This window comes from Schistocerca nitens, chromosome 1, assembly GCF_023898315.1.
Source record: "Schistocerca nitens isolate TAMUIC-IGC-003100 chromosome 1, iqSchNite1.1, whole genome shotgun sequence".
In the NCBI taxonomy this organism is placed as follows: domain Eukaryota; kingdom Metazoa; phylum Arthropoda; class Insecta; order Orthoptera; family Acrididae; genus Schistocerca; species Schistocerca nitens.
The window spans coordinates 51,688,436-51,704,790 of NC_064614.1; positions in this window are offsets into that span (position 1 = coordinate 51,688,436).

Below are 16,355 nucleotides of genomic sequence, written 5' to 3' on the forward strand. Positions count from 1 at the left end.
GACTGTGTCAAGGTAACACTACAAACAGGATTCCTTTTCCTATTCATCTGCATTAATTTACATTTATCTATATTTAGAATTAGCTGCCATTCTTTACACCAATCACAAATCCTGTCCAAGTCATCTTGCATCCTCCTACAGTCACTCAACGACGACACCTTCCCGTACACCTTAGCATCATCAGCAATCAGCCGCACATTGCTATCCACCCTATCCAAAAGATCATTTATGTAGATAGAAAACAACAGCGGACCTACCACACTTCCCTGGGGCAGTCCAGATGATACCCTCACCTCCGATGAACATTCACCATCGAGGACAACGTACTGGGTTCTGTTACTTAAGAAGTCTTCGAGCCACTCACATATTTGGGAACCAATTCCTTATGCTCGTACCTTAGTTAGGAGTCTGCTGTGGGGAACCGAGTAAAATGCTTTCTGGAATTCAAGGAATATGGCATCCGTCTGATACCCTTCATCCATGGTTCGCAAGGTATCATGTGAAAAAAGGGCGAGTTGCGTTTCGCTGGAGCGATGCTTTCTAAAGCCGTGCTGATGCATGGACAGCAACTTATCCGTCTCAAGGAAATTCATTATATTCGAACTGAGAATTTGTTCGAGAATCCTGCTACAAACCCATGTGAAGGATATTGGCCTGTAATTTTGAGGATACCTTCTTATACACAGGCGTCACCTGCACTTTCTTCCAGTCGCTCGGGACTTTACGTTGGGCAAGAGATTTGCGTTAAGCCAATGCAGTAGAGTACTCTCTGTAAAACCGAATTGGAATCCCATCATGACCTGGCGATTTATTTATTTTCAACCCATTCAGCTGCTTCACAACCGCAGGGATGTCTATCATTATGTCCTCCATACGGGAATCTGTACGAGACTCAAACGGCTGCATGTTTGTACGATCCTCCTACGTGAAAGATTTCTCAAATGCTAAATTTAAAATTTCTGCTTTCGTTATGCTGTCTTCCGTTGCCAGGCCAGACTGATCAATGAGTGACTGGATGGAAGCCTTCGACACGATTACCGATTTTACGTAAGACCAGAATTTCCTTGTGTTTTCAGCAAGATCTTTTGCTAAGGTATGACGGTGGTAGTGGTTGCATGCTTCGCGCATCGCTCTTTTTACAGCAGCACGAATCCCTACTAACATTTGCCTGTTCTTATTCTCCCGATCTTTCTTGTACACCTCATGGATATCACTTGATCATAGTATGAAAGCTTTCACGACCGGATGACATATCTTCTGGTAAACCTTCCGGGATGTAGGGTCGTGGTCCATGAAACTCTTCAGCTCCTAACGTTTCGTCCAGAGCTGCGCTGGACATCTTCAGAGGGGTGTTTCTCCTCCGGTGAGTCTTGCCGACTCGCCACAGTCGGCAAGACTCACGGAAGGGGAAACACCCCTCTGAAGATGTCCAGCGCAGCTCTGGACGAAACGTTAGGAGCTGAAGAGTTTCATGGACCACGACCTTACATCCCAGAGGGTTTAACAGACGATATCACTTGAGTTTCACTAGATCTCTGTTCATAGAATCTCTGTTGAATACTAGACTCCAGATTTCTGATTCATTTTTATCTGAACACGTATAGCTGAAGTAAATTCATTCATCTTGATCTTCATCATCTGCTTAGGCATGAGGGTCTGTAACGTTCCATGAGGCCTTCCCCCTCTCCCTCTACCGCCCAAACACCTTTTAGTTGTCAGTTTGTATTCGACAGTTTATTTCAGTTCATCTTCATTGCCTATTTGAAGACTATGACAGAAGAAGTTTTGCTTGTGTCCTAAAAGTTTTCGTACTTAGAAAGAGCTTCTACTCTTTAAGTCTTAGCGGGGTAGGACATTAAATGAATGGTTCAGCGACCTAAGGAACTTTCTGATGAAAATATTGGAGAAACTTTTTGGCACAGAAGCGTTATATATGACTGTTATTTCAAAGACGTAGCGGATTTAACACAGTAAATGACCAGCGAGTAAAGGAATGTATTAATCACAAAATTTTTATTTTTTGGTAGTCGAGTTGTCTAATCCTTGAATTTAAATGGTCTGCAGTACTTTGTCTGCCGTTCCTGGTGGCCTGTTGGTTGACGCTGCTTCGTTAGGCAATAATGTGTACCGATCATAAACTGTAAGAGATTAGTATACAAATATATCTTAGTTTCATCTCATATGGAAAAGTAACTTCATCTTCTACCACACTCCCCAGCCAGCTTACGGTCTGTGGTACAGTATATATTTCTGTTACCACTATATTTAGCCTAATTCCCCGTTCCCTTCTGGACTGGAACGAGGATGATTGACTGTCGTTAAATTACCGAATGAATTCTAATTTTTTTTTTATTTTCTGATCGTGGACGTTTCAGAAAATGTAAATGTGTTGCTCAGTTGTTCTTGGTGCGTAAGATTTTGTAATTTCACCAGCAAATCTCGCTGAGATGTTCAACATTTCTCCTGTGGTGTCTGCCACTGTAATCTGTCGAGCATTTCCATAACTCTGCTGCACTTACCAGATCATACTGTGACGAAGTCAACCACATTTAGTTAGATCTTCTCTTTCTTTTCTTACCATAGAACTTATAATGTATTATTAACAAATGGTTCAAATAGCTGTGAGCACTATGGGACTTAACATCTCAGGTCATCAGTCCCCTAGAACTTAGAACTACTTAAACCTAACTAACCTAAGGAGGTCACACACATCCATGCCCGAGGCAGGATTCGAACCTGCGACCGTAGCGGTCGCGCGGTTCCTGACTGAAGCGCCTAGAACCGCTTGGCCACCCCGGCTGGCTTATTATTAACACTCGAGAATCTCTTGAGCGAGTGTTGTATATGTCACTTCTACCGTGGACAGATTATATTCAGTCAGATTCGCTCAATGTAAATCTCCCTGCTATTTCTTTATGTAGTCACCCTCGAAGAGTGCTCTCAGATATTTTGCTATTGTGATTGTTTCTACTAATTTCTCGGGCAATAGTGTAATCGAACGTTAGTGTTTCTCTTCGCTTATTTGTCTACTATACATTTCATTTATTTACGGTCCAGTTCAGCTGGTGGTTCCTGCACTAATTGTCGGTCATCTGCCGCCATTTTACTTTCGTTCTGCAACCTGCATAGATACCACAGCATCTTTAATGCATTGGATCATTGAGCATACAACGATGTTCACTACATAATTAATACGTATTGCGAATAGTAACTGCCTTACTACACTCTTTTGTGGTGTTCCCGAAATTGTCGTACTGAATGTAGACTTTTTGTACCCTTCAAATTTGCTCGTAAGTGGTGGTATCATAGATCGATAGCACCCACACCGGTGTCTCATACACAGGGTGTTTCAAAAATGACCGGTATATTTGAAACGGCAATAAAAACTAAACGAGCAGCGATAGAAATACACCGTTTGTTGCAATATGCTTGGGACAACAGTACATTTTCAGGCAGACAAACTTTCGAAATTACAGTAGTTACAATTTTCAACAACAGATGGCGCTGCGGTCTGGGAAACTCTATAGTACGATATTTTCCACATATCCACCATGCGTAGCAATAATATGGCGTAGTCTCTGAATGAAATTACCTGAAACCTTTGACAACGTGTCTGGCGGAATGGCTTCACATGCAGATGAGATGTACTGCTTCAGCTGTTCAATTGTTTCTGGATTCTGGCGGTACACCTGGTCTTTCACGTGTCCCCACAGAAAGAAGTCACAGGGGTTCATGTCTGGCGAATAGGGAGGTCAATCCACGTCGCCTCCTGTATGTTTCGGATAGCCCAAAGCAATCACACGATCATCGAAATATTCATTCAGGAAATTAAAGACGTCGGCCGTGCGATGTGGCCGGGCACCATCTTGCATAAACCACGAGGTGTTCGCAGTGTCGTCTAAGGCAGTTTGTACCGCCACAAATTCACGAAGAATGTCCAGATAGCGTGATGCAGTAATCGTTTCGGATCTGAAAAATGGGCCAATGATTCCTTTGGTAGAAATGGCGGCCCAGACCAGTACTTTTTGAGGATGCAGGGACGATGGGACTGCAACATGGGGCTTTTCGGTTCCCCATATGCGCCAGTTCTGTTTATTGACGAAGCCGTCCAGGTAAAAATAAGCTTCGTCAGTAAACCAAATGCTGCCCACATGCATATCGCCGTCATCAATCCTGTGCACTATATCGTTAGCGAATGTCTCTCGTGCAGCAATGGTAGCGGCGCTGAGGGGTTGCCGCGTTTGAATTTTGTATGGATAGAGGTGTAAACTCGGGCGCATGAGACGATACGTGGACGTTGGCGTCATTTGGACCGCAGCTGTAACACGGCGAACGGAAATCCGAGGCCGCTGTCGGATCACCTGCTGCACTAGCTGCGCGTTGCCGTCTGTGGTTGCCGTACGCGGTCACCCTACCTTTCCAGCACGTTCATCCGTCACGTTCCCAGTCCGTTGAAATTTTTCAAACAGATCCTTTATTGTACCGCTTTTCGGTCCTTTGGTTACATTAAACCTCCGTTGAAAACTTCGTCTTGTTGCAACAACACTGTGTTCTAGGCGGTGGAATTCCAACACCAGAAAAATCCTCTGTTCTAAGGAATAAACCATGTTGTCTACAGCACACTTGCACGTTGTGAACAGCACACGCTTACAGCAGAAAGACGACGTACAGAATGGCGCACCCACAAACTGCGTTGTCTTCTATATCTTTCATATCACTTGCAGCGCCATCTGTTGTTTAAAATTGTAACTACTGTAATTTCGAAAGTTTGTCCGCCTGAAAATGTACTGTTGTCCCAAGCATATTGCAACAAACGGTGTATTTCTATCGCTGCTCGTTTAGTTTTTATTGCCGTTTCAAATATACTGGTCATTTTTGAAACACCCTGTATAATGTAACGGAAACGCACGTTACCGACAGATGTCGATAGCGGTCGCATGGGGAGCCGACGGATCCAGTTATGCGCTCCTGCAGAGCCACGGCCTCAGCGATTCCTGATACGAGCGCCCTCTAGAAGGAGGACTGCAGATACACAGCCCAGCCTCAGTTGCAGTCTTGAGTCTTCGTCAGCCTTCGACAGATGGTTCGTGCATTACAAGTGGGAACCTGACACTGCACTATGCTACACCATTTGCTTCTTGTGCTAGCTGGACGTTATGGGTGTTTGCTATTTTGTGAAATTTCTTCGCAATGCCTGGAGAAAGCTACAAGTGAAGTAAAAGTTCTGTTTACTGCATTTAAGTGTTCGCTAATCGCTTCTGCTCCAGTTCAGCTTCCCTACAGCAACAGCTGTTCCACCACTCTGTTTCCCACATATCCGTACCCTTGCGTATGAAGCAGCGCGCGACACGAGTAAATCCAAAATCAAATCACAAATATGCTCCGACACAAGGCAGGGTCCAATTTTGTACGCTTAATGACGGTGCGCCACTGAATCAAATTCCTTACAGCAGTCGAGGAATTCAGCATTAAGATGGGCTCTGTTATCAACAGCGCTCTAAATCACACGGACGATCAGAATTATTTGAAATTTTCAAGTTGCCTGTTGGAGGAGTTAAAGGATACTTTCACTCTCGAAAACTGTCATAATGCGTGGGAATAAAACTTGATCCATTATGTCACATTAGATTGGTGTCGGTGATATAGGCCTATAATTACGTGATTGTATACAATGACCATTCAAATGGGAATGACCTAGGCCTCTATTTCGGTCATTAGCTTCCCATCGATGCTCCTTTCAGCTGATCTCTGCAAAATGTGACATCTGTCGTCTTTGCATTTGTATAATGACTGAAAGAAAGAACGATCGAATTCTAAGTATTTCTGCCGTAGTATTAAAGAAAAAAAAATATGAAGTGGGGAAAGGATCAAGGTATTTTGTCACACAATAAAAATCTATACTAAGGGATGACCAGCTGATGGCTTATTCCGGAAGTTTTATAGCGAAGCTTCGCTGCAGATATTTGAGGCCAACAGCACTTGATAGCAGGGGTTCATTCATGACCCGATGCCTGCGAAACATTGCTCTTTGTTTGCCGTGTAGGTTGGAGAAAACAAACGAGATTGCAGAGCGGCCGATAAACAACGATTTCCGCCACAAATTACACGTCCACAAAGCGGCGCGCACGCCCGCGGGGCCTAGCATAAATTGAACAGAGGCGCACGTTCCTCCATTGTTCGTGGCTGGCAGTACACAATGACTTGCAGGTGCATTCTTTGAATTCCTGGACAGTACATCACAGATATCCGCTGCAGCTGGAGGGAACCATTCAGGCTGCAGCAACGATGGGCACCGTGCGATTGAAATAAAGCGCAGATCATACCCGTTTCCAAGAAGGGACGACGGGCAGACGTGTATTATTGTTCCCCTTTCATCTGAGTAGCGGGCTTTGTCCAGGTATAAATTTATACCTATTTTATTAGTGCATTTCCTCCTTCACTCTCTGTCAATGTCCATCTCCTTCTCCCAGCTCTCTGCGCATGTCCTTGGTCCCCTATTCTCTGTCCATCTTCTCCTGCTGACTATCTATCCATCCGCTGCTCCTCCCTCTCTGTCCATCTCCCCCTACCCCGTCTTTCCTCTCATCCCCTCCCGCTCTATCTGTTACTTCCTCCTACGTCCACCTCTTCCTCACACCCCCTCCATTTCCAACTTTCCCCTCTCTCAGTCCATCACCTCCTTTTTTGTATCTCTGTCCATCTCCTTCTCCCCCACATCTTTCACATCTTTGTCCACCTCTACATCTATATCCATACTCCGCAAGCCACCTGAAGGTGTGTGGTGGAGGGAACCTTGAGTACCTCTATGAGTTCTCCCTTCTATACCAGTCTCGTATTGTTCGCGGAAAGAAGGATTGTCGGTATGCCTCTGTGTGGGCTCTAATCTGATTTTATCCTCATGGTCTCTTCGCGAGATATACGTAGGAGGGACCAATATACTGCCTGACTCCTTGGTGAAGGTATGTTCTCGAAACTTCAACAAAAGCCCGTACCGAGCTACTGAGCGTCTCTCCTGCAGAGTCTTCCACTGGAGTTTATCTATAATTTCAGTAACGCTTTCGCGATTACTAAATGATCCTGTAACGAAGCGCGCTGCTCTCCGTTGGATCTTCTCTATCTCTTCTATCAACCCTATCTGGTATGGATCCCACACTGCTGAGCAGTATTCAAGCAGTGGGCGAACAAGCGTACTGTAACCTACTTCATTTGTTTTCGTATTGCATTTCCTTAGGATTCTTCCAATGAATCTCAGTCTGGCATCTGCTTTACTGACGATCAACTTTATATGATCATTCCATTTTAAATAACTCCTAAAGCCTACTCTAAGATAATTTATGGAATTAACTGCTTCCAGTTGCTGACTTGATATATTGTAGCTAATGATAAAGGATCTTACTTTCTATGTATTCGCAGCACATTACACTTGTCTACATTGAGATCAATTGCCATTCCCTACACCATGCGTCAATTCGTTGCAGATCCCCCTTCATTTCAGCTAAATTTTCCATTGTTACAACTTCTCGATATACTACAGCATCATTCGCAAAAAAGCCTCAATGAACTTCCGATGTTATACACAAGGTTATTTTGTAAGTAGGCTGTTTAGGTTTTTATATTGGTAACGCCATGTAGCGCTCTGTAGGAAAATCACTGGCTGTGCTGTGTGCAGTCTGTGGCTGGGTGGCATTGTTGTAATATTCGCTATTGTAGTTTTGGGCTGTCGGCTGTTAACAGCGTGTAGCGGTGCGCAGTTGGAGGTGAGTCGCCAGCAGTGTTCGCTGTGGGGAGAGAGATGGCGGATTTTTGAGAGCGGATGATCTGGACGTGTGTCCATCAGAAACAGTACATTTGTAAGAATGGATGTCATGAACTGCTATATGTATTATGACTTTTGAACACTATTAAGTTAACAAACTCACTGGTTGTGCTGTGTGCAGTCTGTAGCTGGGTGGCATTGTTGTAATATTCGCTGTTGTAGTGTTGGGCTGTTGGCTGTTAACAGCGCGTAGCGGTGCGCAGTTGCAGGTGAGCAGCCAGCAGTGGTGGATGTAGGGAGGGAGATGGCGGATTTTTGAGAGCGGATGATCTGGACGTGTGTCCATCAGAAACAGTACATTTGTAAGAATGGATGTCATGTTCTGCTATATATATATATATATATATTATGACTTTTGAACACTATTAAAGTAAATACATTGTTTGTTGACTATCAAAATCTTTCATTTGTTAACTATGTCTATCAGTAGTTAGTGCATTCAGTAGTTTGAATCTTTTATTTAGCTGGCAGTAGTGGCGCTCGCTGTATTGCAGTAGTTCGAGTAACGAAGATTTTTGTGAGGTAAGTGATTTGTGAAAGGTATAGGTTAATGTTAGTGAGGGCCATTCTTTTGTAGGGATTATTGAAAGTCAGATGGCGATGCGCTAAAAATATTGTGTGTCAGTTTAGTGTTGATCAGAATAGGTAAAGAGTGAAATGTCTGAGTACGTTCAGTTTTGCTCAGCTGTTTGAAAATCAGATAATGTAGGAGATTTATCAGCACAGTAATTCAATAATTTTTCTAAGGGGACGTTTCAATTTATATATATTGTGAATAGCAATGGTCCTACGACATTCCCCTGCGGCACACCTGAAATCATTATTACTGCAGAAGACATCTCTGTATTGAGAATGACATGCTGTATTCTGTTATCTAGGAACTCTTCAATCCAATCTCACAATTGGTCTGATTGTCCATATGCTCTTACTTTGTTCATAAAACGACTGTGGGGAACTGTATCGAACGCCTTGCGGAAGTCAAGAAACGCGGCATCTACCTGGGAACCCGTGTCTATGGCCCTCTGAGTGTCGTGGACGTATAGTGTGAGCTGGGTTTCACACGATCGTCTTTTTCAAAATCCGTGCTGATTACTACAGAGTAGATTTCTAGTTCCAGAAAAGTCATTATACTCGAACATAATACATACTTACAAATTCTTCAACTGATCAACGTTAGAGATATAGCTCTATAGTTCTGCACATCTGTTCGACGACCCTTCTTGAAAACGGGGATGACCTGTGCCCTTTTCCAATCCTTTGGAACACTACGCTCTTCAAGACACCTACGGTACACCGCTGCAAGAAGGGGGGCAAATTCCTTGGCGTATTCTGTGTAAAATCGAACTGGTATCCAATCAGGTGCAGCGGCCGTCCCTCTTTTGAGCGATTTTACTTGTTTCTCTATCCCTCTGTCGTCTGTTTCGATATCTACCATTTTGTCATCTGTGCGACAATCTAGAGAAGGAACTACAGTGCAGTCTTCCTCTGTGAAACAGCTTTGGAAAAAGATATTTGGTATTTCGGCCTTTAGTCTGTCATCCTCTGTTTCAGTACCATTTTGGTAACAGAGTATCTGGACATTTTGTTTTGATCCACTTTACTTTCGAATTCATTGAACGCCTCTCGCATGGCCCTCCTCACATTGCAATTCGCTTCGCGTAATTTTTGTTTGTCTCCAAGGCGTTGGCTATGTTTAAGTTTGCTGTGAAGTTCCCTTTGCTTCCGCAGCAGTCCTCTAACTCGGTTGTTGTACCACAGTGGGTCTTTTCCGTCTCTTACGATCTTGCTTGGCACATACTCATCTAACGTATATTGTACGATGGTTTTGAACTTTGTCCATTGATCCTCAACACTATCTGTACTTAAAACAAAAATTTTGTGTTGAGCCGTCAGGTACTCTGAAAACTGCTTTTTGTCACTTTTGCTAAACAGAAAAATCTTCCTACCTTTTTCAATATTTCTATTTACGGCTGAAATCATCGATGCAGCGGTTGCTTTATGATCGCCGATTCCCTGTTCTGCGTTAACTGTTTCAAATAGTTCGGGTCTGTTTGTCACCTTGTCACCAGATTCCCCCTCTCTGTCCCTTCCTCCTCCTTCTCTCTTCATGTTAACACCCCTGGTTGCTAGTTATCTCCCCCCCCCCCCCCCCACACACACACACACACAGCATTTCTTTCCAGATACAAAGTAATATGTATACCGAGTTTCACTGAAAACTGTCCAGTGGACTAGAAGGAAATTTTTACTTGCTCTTTTGGCCGTATACGCACATCTCACGCATATTTCCCATATTTTTTACACATTGCACACATGCAGGGTGTCTCTGCTAAGAGCCGGCCGCGGTGGTCTAGCGGTTCTAGGCGCTCAGTCCGGAACCGCGCGACTGCTGCGGTCGCAGTTTCGAATCCTGCCTCGGGCATGGATGTGTGTGATGTCGTTAGGTTAGTTAGGTTTAAGTAGTTCTAAGTTCTAGGGGACCGATGACCACAGATGTTAAGTCCCATAGTGCTCGGAGCCATTTGAACCATTTTTTCTCTGCTAAGAATCACCATGGGCATTTTCTCTGGTGTTTTGGCTGATGATTGCAATTTCGTTCCTTGCTGTGCATAGCTGGAGTCAGCCTAAGCAAATACGGTTCATCACGTCATTGGTAGGACACCCAGTGTCGACTGAAAGTAACGTTTTTTTTTTTTCTGGTATCAAAGAAGAAAAGATTTTTAAAGTGAAATTTTACTAATCCATTACACAGAGCGTCCCCAAACTAATCTACACCCCCCCCCCCCCATTAACCATAGACCTTGCCGTTGGTGGGGAGGCTTGCGTGCCTCAGCGATAGAGATAGCCGTACCGTAGGTGCATCCACAACCAAGGGGTATCTGTTGAGAGGCCAGACAAACGTGTGGTTCCTGAAGAGGGGCAGCAGCCTTTTCAGTAGTTCCACGGGCAACGGTCTGGATGATTGACTGATCTGGCCTTGTAACACTAACCAAAACGGCCTTGCTATGCTGCTATTGCGAATGGCTGAAAGAAGGGCAAACTACAGACATATTTTTTTCCCGAGGGCATGCAGCTTTACTGTATGGTTAAATGATGATGGCGTCCTCTTGGGTAAAATATTCCGGAGGTAAAATAGTCCCCCATTCGGATCTCCGGGCGGGGACTACTCAAGGGGACGTCGTTATCAGGAGCAAGAAAACTGGCGTTCTACGGATCGGAGCGTGGAATGTCAGATCCCTTAATAGGGCAGGTAGGTTAGAAAATTTTAAAAGTGAAATGGATGGGTTAAAGTTAGATATAGTGGGAATTAGTGAAGTTCGGGGGCAGGAGGAACAAGACTTTTGGTCAGGAGAATAAAGGGTTATAAATACAAAATCAATAGGGGTAATGCAGGAGTAGGTTTAATAATGAATAAAACAATAGGAGTGCAGGTAAGCTACTGGACACAGCATAGTGAACACATTACTGTGGCCAAGATAGACACGAAGCCCATGAGTATTACAGTAGTACAAGTTTATATGCCAACTAGCTCTGCAGATGACGAAGAAATTGTATGATGAAATAAAAGAAATTATTCAGATAGGGAAGCGAGACGAAAATTTAATAGTGATGGCTGACTGGAATTCGGTAGTAGGAAATGGGAGAGAAGGAAACGTAGTAGGTGAATATGGATTGGGAGGAAGAAATGAAAGAAGAAGCCGCCTGGTAGAATTTTGCACAGAGCATAACTTAATGTTAGCTAACACTTGGTTCAAGAATCATAAAAGAAGGTTTTATACATGGCAGAAGCCTGGAGATACTAAAAGGTATCAGATAGATTACATAATGGTAAGACAGAGAATTAGGAACCAGGTTTTAAATTGTAAGATGTTTCCAGGGGCAGATGTGGACTCTGACCACAATCTATTGGTTATGAACCGTAGATTAAAACTGAAGAAACTGCAGAAAGGTGGGAATTTAAGGAGATGGGACCTCGATAAACTGAATAAACCAGAGGTTGTACAGAGGTTCAGGGAGAGCATAAGGGAGCAATTGACAGGAATGGGGGAAATAAATACAGTAGGAGAAGAAAGGGTAGCTTTGAGGGATGAAGTAGTGAAGTCAGCAGAGGATAAGTATGTAAAAAGACGAGGGCTACTATAAATCCTTGGGTAACAGAAGAGATACTGAATTTAATTGATGAAAAGAGAAAATATAAAAATGCAGTAATAAAGCAGGCAAAGAGGAATACAAACGCCTCAAAAATGAGGTCGACAGGAAGTGCAAAAGGGCTAAGCAGGGATGGCTAGGGACAAATGTAAGGATGTAGAGGGTTGTCTCACTAGGGGTAAGATAGATACTGCCTACAGGAAAATTAAAGAGACCTTTGGAGAAAAGGCAACGACTTGTATGAATGGCAAGAGCCCAAATGGAAACCCAGTTCTAAGTAAAGAAGGGATAGCAGAAATGTGGAAGGAGTATATAGAGGGTCTATACAAGGGTGATATTCTTGAGGACAAAATTATAGAAATGGAAGGGAATGTTGATGAAGATAAAATGGGAGATATGATACTGCGTGCAGAGTTTGACAGAACACTGAAAGACCTGGGTCGAAACAAGGACCCGGGAGTAGACAACATTCCATTAGAACTGCTGACAGCCTTGGGAGAGCCTTGAAAAACTCTACCATATGGTGAGTAAGATATATAATACAGGGGAAATACCCTCAGACTTCAAGAAGAATATAATAATTCCAATCCCAAAGAAAGCAGGTGTTGACAGATGCTACAGTTACCGAACAATCACTTTAATAAGTCACGGCTGCAAAATACTAACGCGAATTCTTTACAGACGAATGGAAAAACTAGTAGAAGCCGACCTCGGGGAAGATCAGTTTGGATTCGTAGAAATGTTGGAACACGTGAGGCAATACTGACCCTACGACGTATCTTAGAATCGAGATTAAGGAAAGGCAAACCTACATTCCTAGCATTAGTAGACTTAGAGAAAACCTTTGAGAATGTTGACTGGAATACTCTCTTTCAAATTCTGAAGGTGGCTGGGGTAAAATACAGGGAGCGGAAGGCTTTTTACAACTTGTACAGAAACCAGATGGCAGTTGTAAGAGACGAGGGGCACGAAAGGGAAGCAGTGGTTGGGAAGGGAGTGAGACAGGGTTGTAGCCTCTCCCCGATGTTATTCAATCTGTATATTGAGCAAGTAGTGAAGGAAGCAAAGGAAAATTTCTGAGTAGGTATTAAAATCCATGGAGAGTAAATATAAACTTTGAGGTTCGCCGATGACATTGTAATTCTGTTAGAGACAGCAAAGGACCTGGAAGACCAGCTGAACGGAATGGACAGGGTCTTGAAAGGAGGATATAAGATGATCATCAACAAAAGCAAAACGAGGATAATGGAATGTAGTCGAGTTAAGTCGGGTGATGCTGCGGGAATTAGATTAGGAAATGAGACACTTAAAGTAGTAAAAGAGTTTTGCTATTTGGGGAGCAAAATAAGTGATGATGGTAGAAGTAGAGAGGATATAAAATGTAGACTAGCAATGGCAAGGAAAGCTTGTCTGAAGAGGAGAAATTTGTTGACATCGAGTATTAATTTAAGTGTCAGGAAGTCGTTTCTGAAAGTATTTGTATGGAGTGTAGCCATGTATCGAGGTGAAACATGGATGATGTATAGTTTGGACAAGAAGAGAATAGAAGTTTTTGAAATGTGGTGCTACAGAAGAATGCTGAAGATTAGATTGGTAGATCATATTACTAATGAGGAGGTATTGAGTAGTATTGGGAGAAGAGAAGTTTGTGGCACAACTTGACTAGAAGAAGCGTTCGGTTGGTAGGGCATGTTCTGAGTCATCAAGGGATCACCAATTTATTATTGGAGGGCAGCGTGGAGGGTAAAAATCGTAGAGGGAGACCAAGAGATGAATACACTAAGCAGATTCAGAAGGATGTAGGTTGCAGTAGTTACTGGGAGATGAAGAAGCTTGCACAGGATAGAGTAGCATGGAGAGCTGCATCAAACCAGTCTCAGGACTGAATAGCACAACAACAACATTTTTTTTATCGCTATGAATTATCAGGGACACTACAACACGAAGAGTAACCAGAACTCTAGCAGTGACTCCGCGGCCCTGGCTCGCTCTGACTGATACAGCCATTCAGCAGCGCTACTCAGTCGCTTCTGAAGTACTGATGTATCCATCGCATTTCGCTGCTCCTGTTAGTACATAGCGGTGAAATGATTATCACATTTCATTAATTTGTACCACTATATCGAAAGGCTTCATAAAATTCCACTTTAAAATCATATTTATTCGTGAAGGGAACTGGGCCTCTCATGAAAGACGTAATGTGCAGTATTTGTTTGGGCTGTCTCCAGCTGGACACAGCAAAAAATAAATCGGAAATATCTGCTAAAACACTGGAGAAAATGCGCTAGACGACTCTTAGAAGAGGCAGTCTGTACATGTACAAATTTCATCTGCATTGCTAGAGAATTTCATCCTGCAGTTTCGTTTCCACGCATCTCCGTGAACTATGTGTCGTACAATGATATATTTTTGCACGTACATCAACCGCAAAATCTGTTGCTAATAGACTTATTGGTAACAAAGTGATAAATTGAAAGCTCATACCAGATGCGGCAGTGTTACTGCATGAACAGCGAAAATGTAGTATGGACTAAACTTTTTTTATTTCATCATTTTTCTGGTGGACTGAGCTAGAAGAATACCTCTAAAGGTTTGAAATTGTGTCTATAGTTCGTTGCAAGTCACTAAGTGCTCTCATTTTCAGATACTGTATGAATATACGTGCTATTTGCACGTCGTGAGCTACGGTACTTTTTCACACCCACGCCCACCACTTCGAGAGGTACGTGGTTCCTAACCCCACAGTGTCTCTTCCCCGCAGTAAGTGATACGTGTACGATGTCTCGCTGAAATCGATCTTATAGTTTAGGAAGATATGTAGAACATACGTATGCACAGTCGTGGACAAAACGAGCGAGACCCCTCGCCTTTTCCTTATGCTGATCCGGACAGCTTTAAAGTCTGCTACACAGCATAATATGCAAGGCGACGAAGTGCTACCGACATACTATGCACAAGAGTGAAATTGACAAACTATCCGAAATTTATCAGACTGTTCTCATCATGTGTAAGACTATATTAATGCTGATTATTGTGTTAAACACAACACGTGAATATAAAATATAAATGAAACAAGAAACTGTAATTAGTATGAACTGTACTAATAAAAATGAATTTCAGCTTATAGAGATAACATAACTGTTTTTGTAAGACAAAGTACCCCAGATCGTGTAGCAGACTCTGAAGCTGTGCGGATCAGCATAACGAAAAGGGGAGGGGTCTCGCTCCTTTAGTCCACGATTGTACATACACTTTAGTAATATTTAAGGATATTTCTGTGTCAGTTTGTTGTTCATTGACTTCCGGAATCCATTCTATAGAGTTTTGCACTCTCGTTTGATGAAAAAAATTCGTGAGCATCGAAACTAATTGATGACTGTTTACAGCACTTCCTTGTAGATAGAAATCTACACGGCCCTCTTAACGAAACGTAATTGATAAATGTAATTTCCGGGGTACTATTTGTGAATGCTATGAAACTACTAATATTCGCAATAGATATTAATCATCCAGTGGGCAGCTTAGCGAAGCTATTCGCGGACGATGCTGTTGTCTGTAGGAAGGTTGCAACGTCAGAAGACAGTCGTCTAATGCGTAAGGTTGGGAACGGTGAAAGAACTGTAAGTTGGCGCTGAACGTAAGGATACATAACGTATTGCATACAAAAAAGGAAAAACAACAACTACTCTTCGATTGCACTATTGGCGACAAATCAGTGGAAAGGGTAACTGTAGAAAAATACCTAGCAGTAACCATCTGAAGTAGAATAACCATGTGAAACGAACTGTTGCAAAAGGAGACATTAGATTCATTGGAAAAATCTTAAGGCAACATAATTCATCCACAAAAGAAGTGGTTTATCAAACAATTGTTCCATCAATTTTTGAGTGAACTTAATCGGTCTGAGGTCTTTAACAAGTAAGATTAATAAAATATCCAACGAAGAGTAGCGCGCTTCCTCGCGGTATCCTTTAGTGGGCACTAGAGCGCCACTGAGATTCTCAATAAATTCCGTCGTCAGGCATTCTATATCACGGGACAGATTACTGCTGAAATTTCCAGAGCGGACGGTCCTAGGAGAGTCAGGCAACATATTACTTCCTCCCACACACGTCCTGCAAAAGGATAAAAAATACTTGTAAATAAGTCAACCATATATTTATGTGCGAAAGCAAGATACAGTTTGCGTACAGAGATAAATTACTTACCAGCACCTCTACGGCGGTGTCTTACAAACGTGAATTTTCACACAAACATAAGCTTTCCTATATGCGTGTTAAGTATAAAGAATATGAACTTTACCAGCTAACACTAGAGTAATACGCCGCGCTAGTGGCCTCGCGGTTTGAGGCGTCATGTCACGGATTTCGCGGCCCCTCCCGCCGGAGGT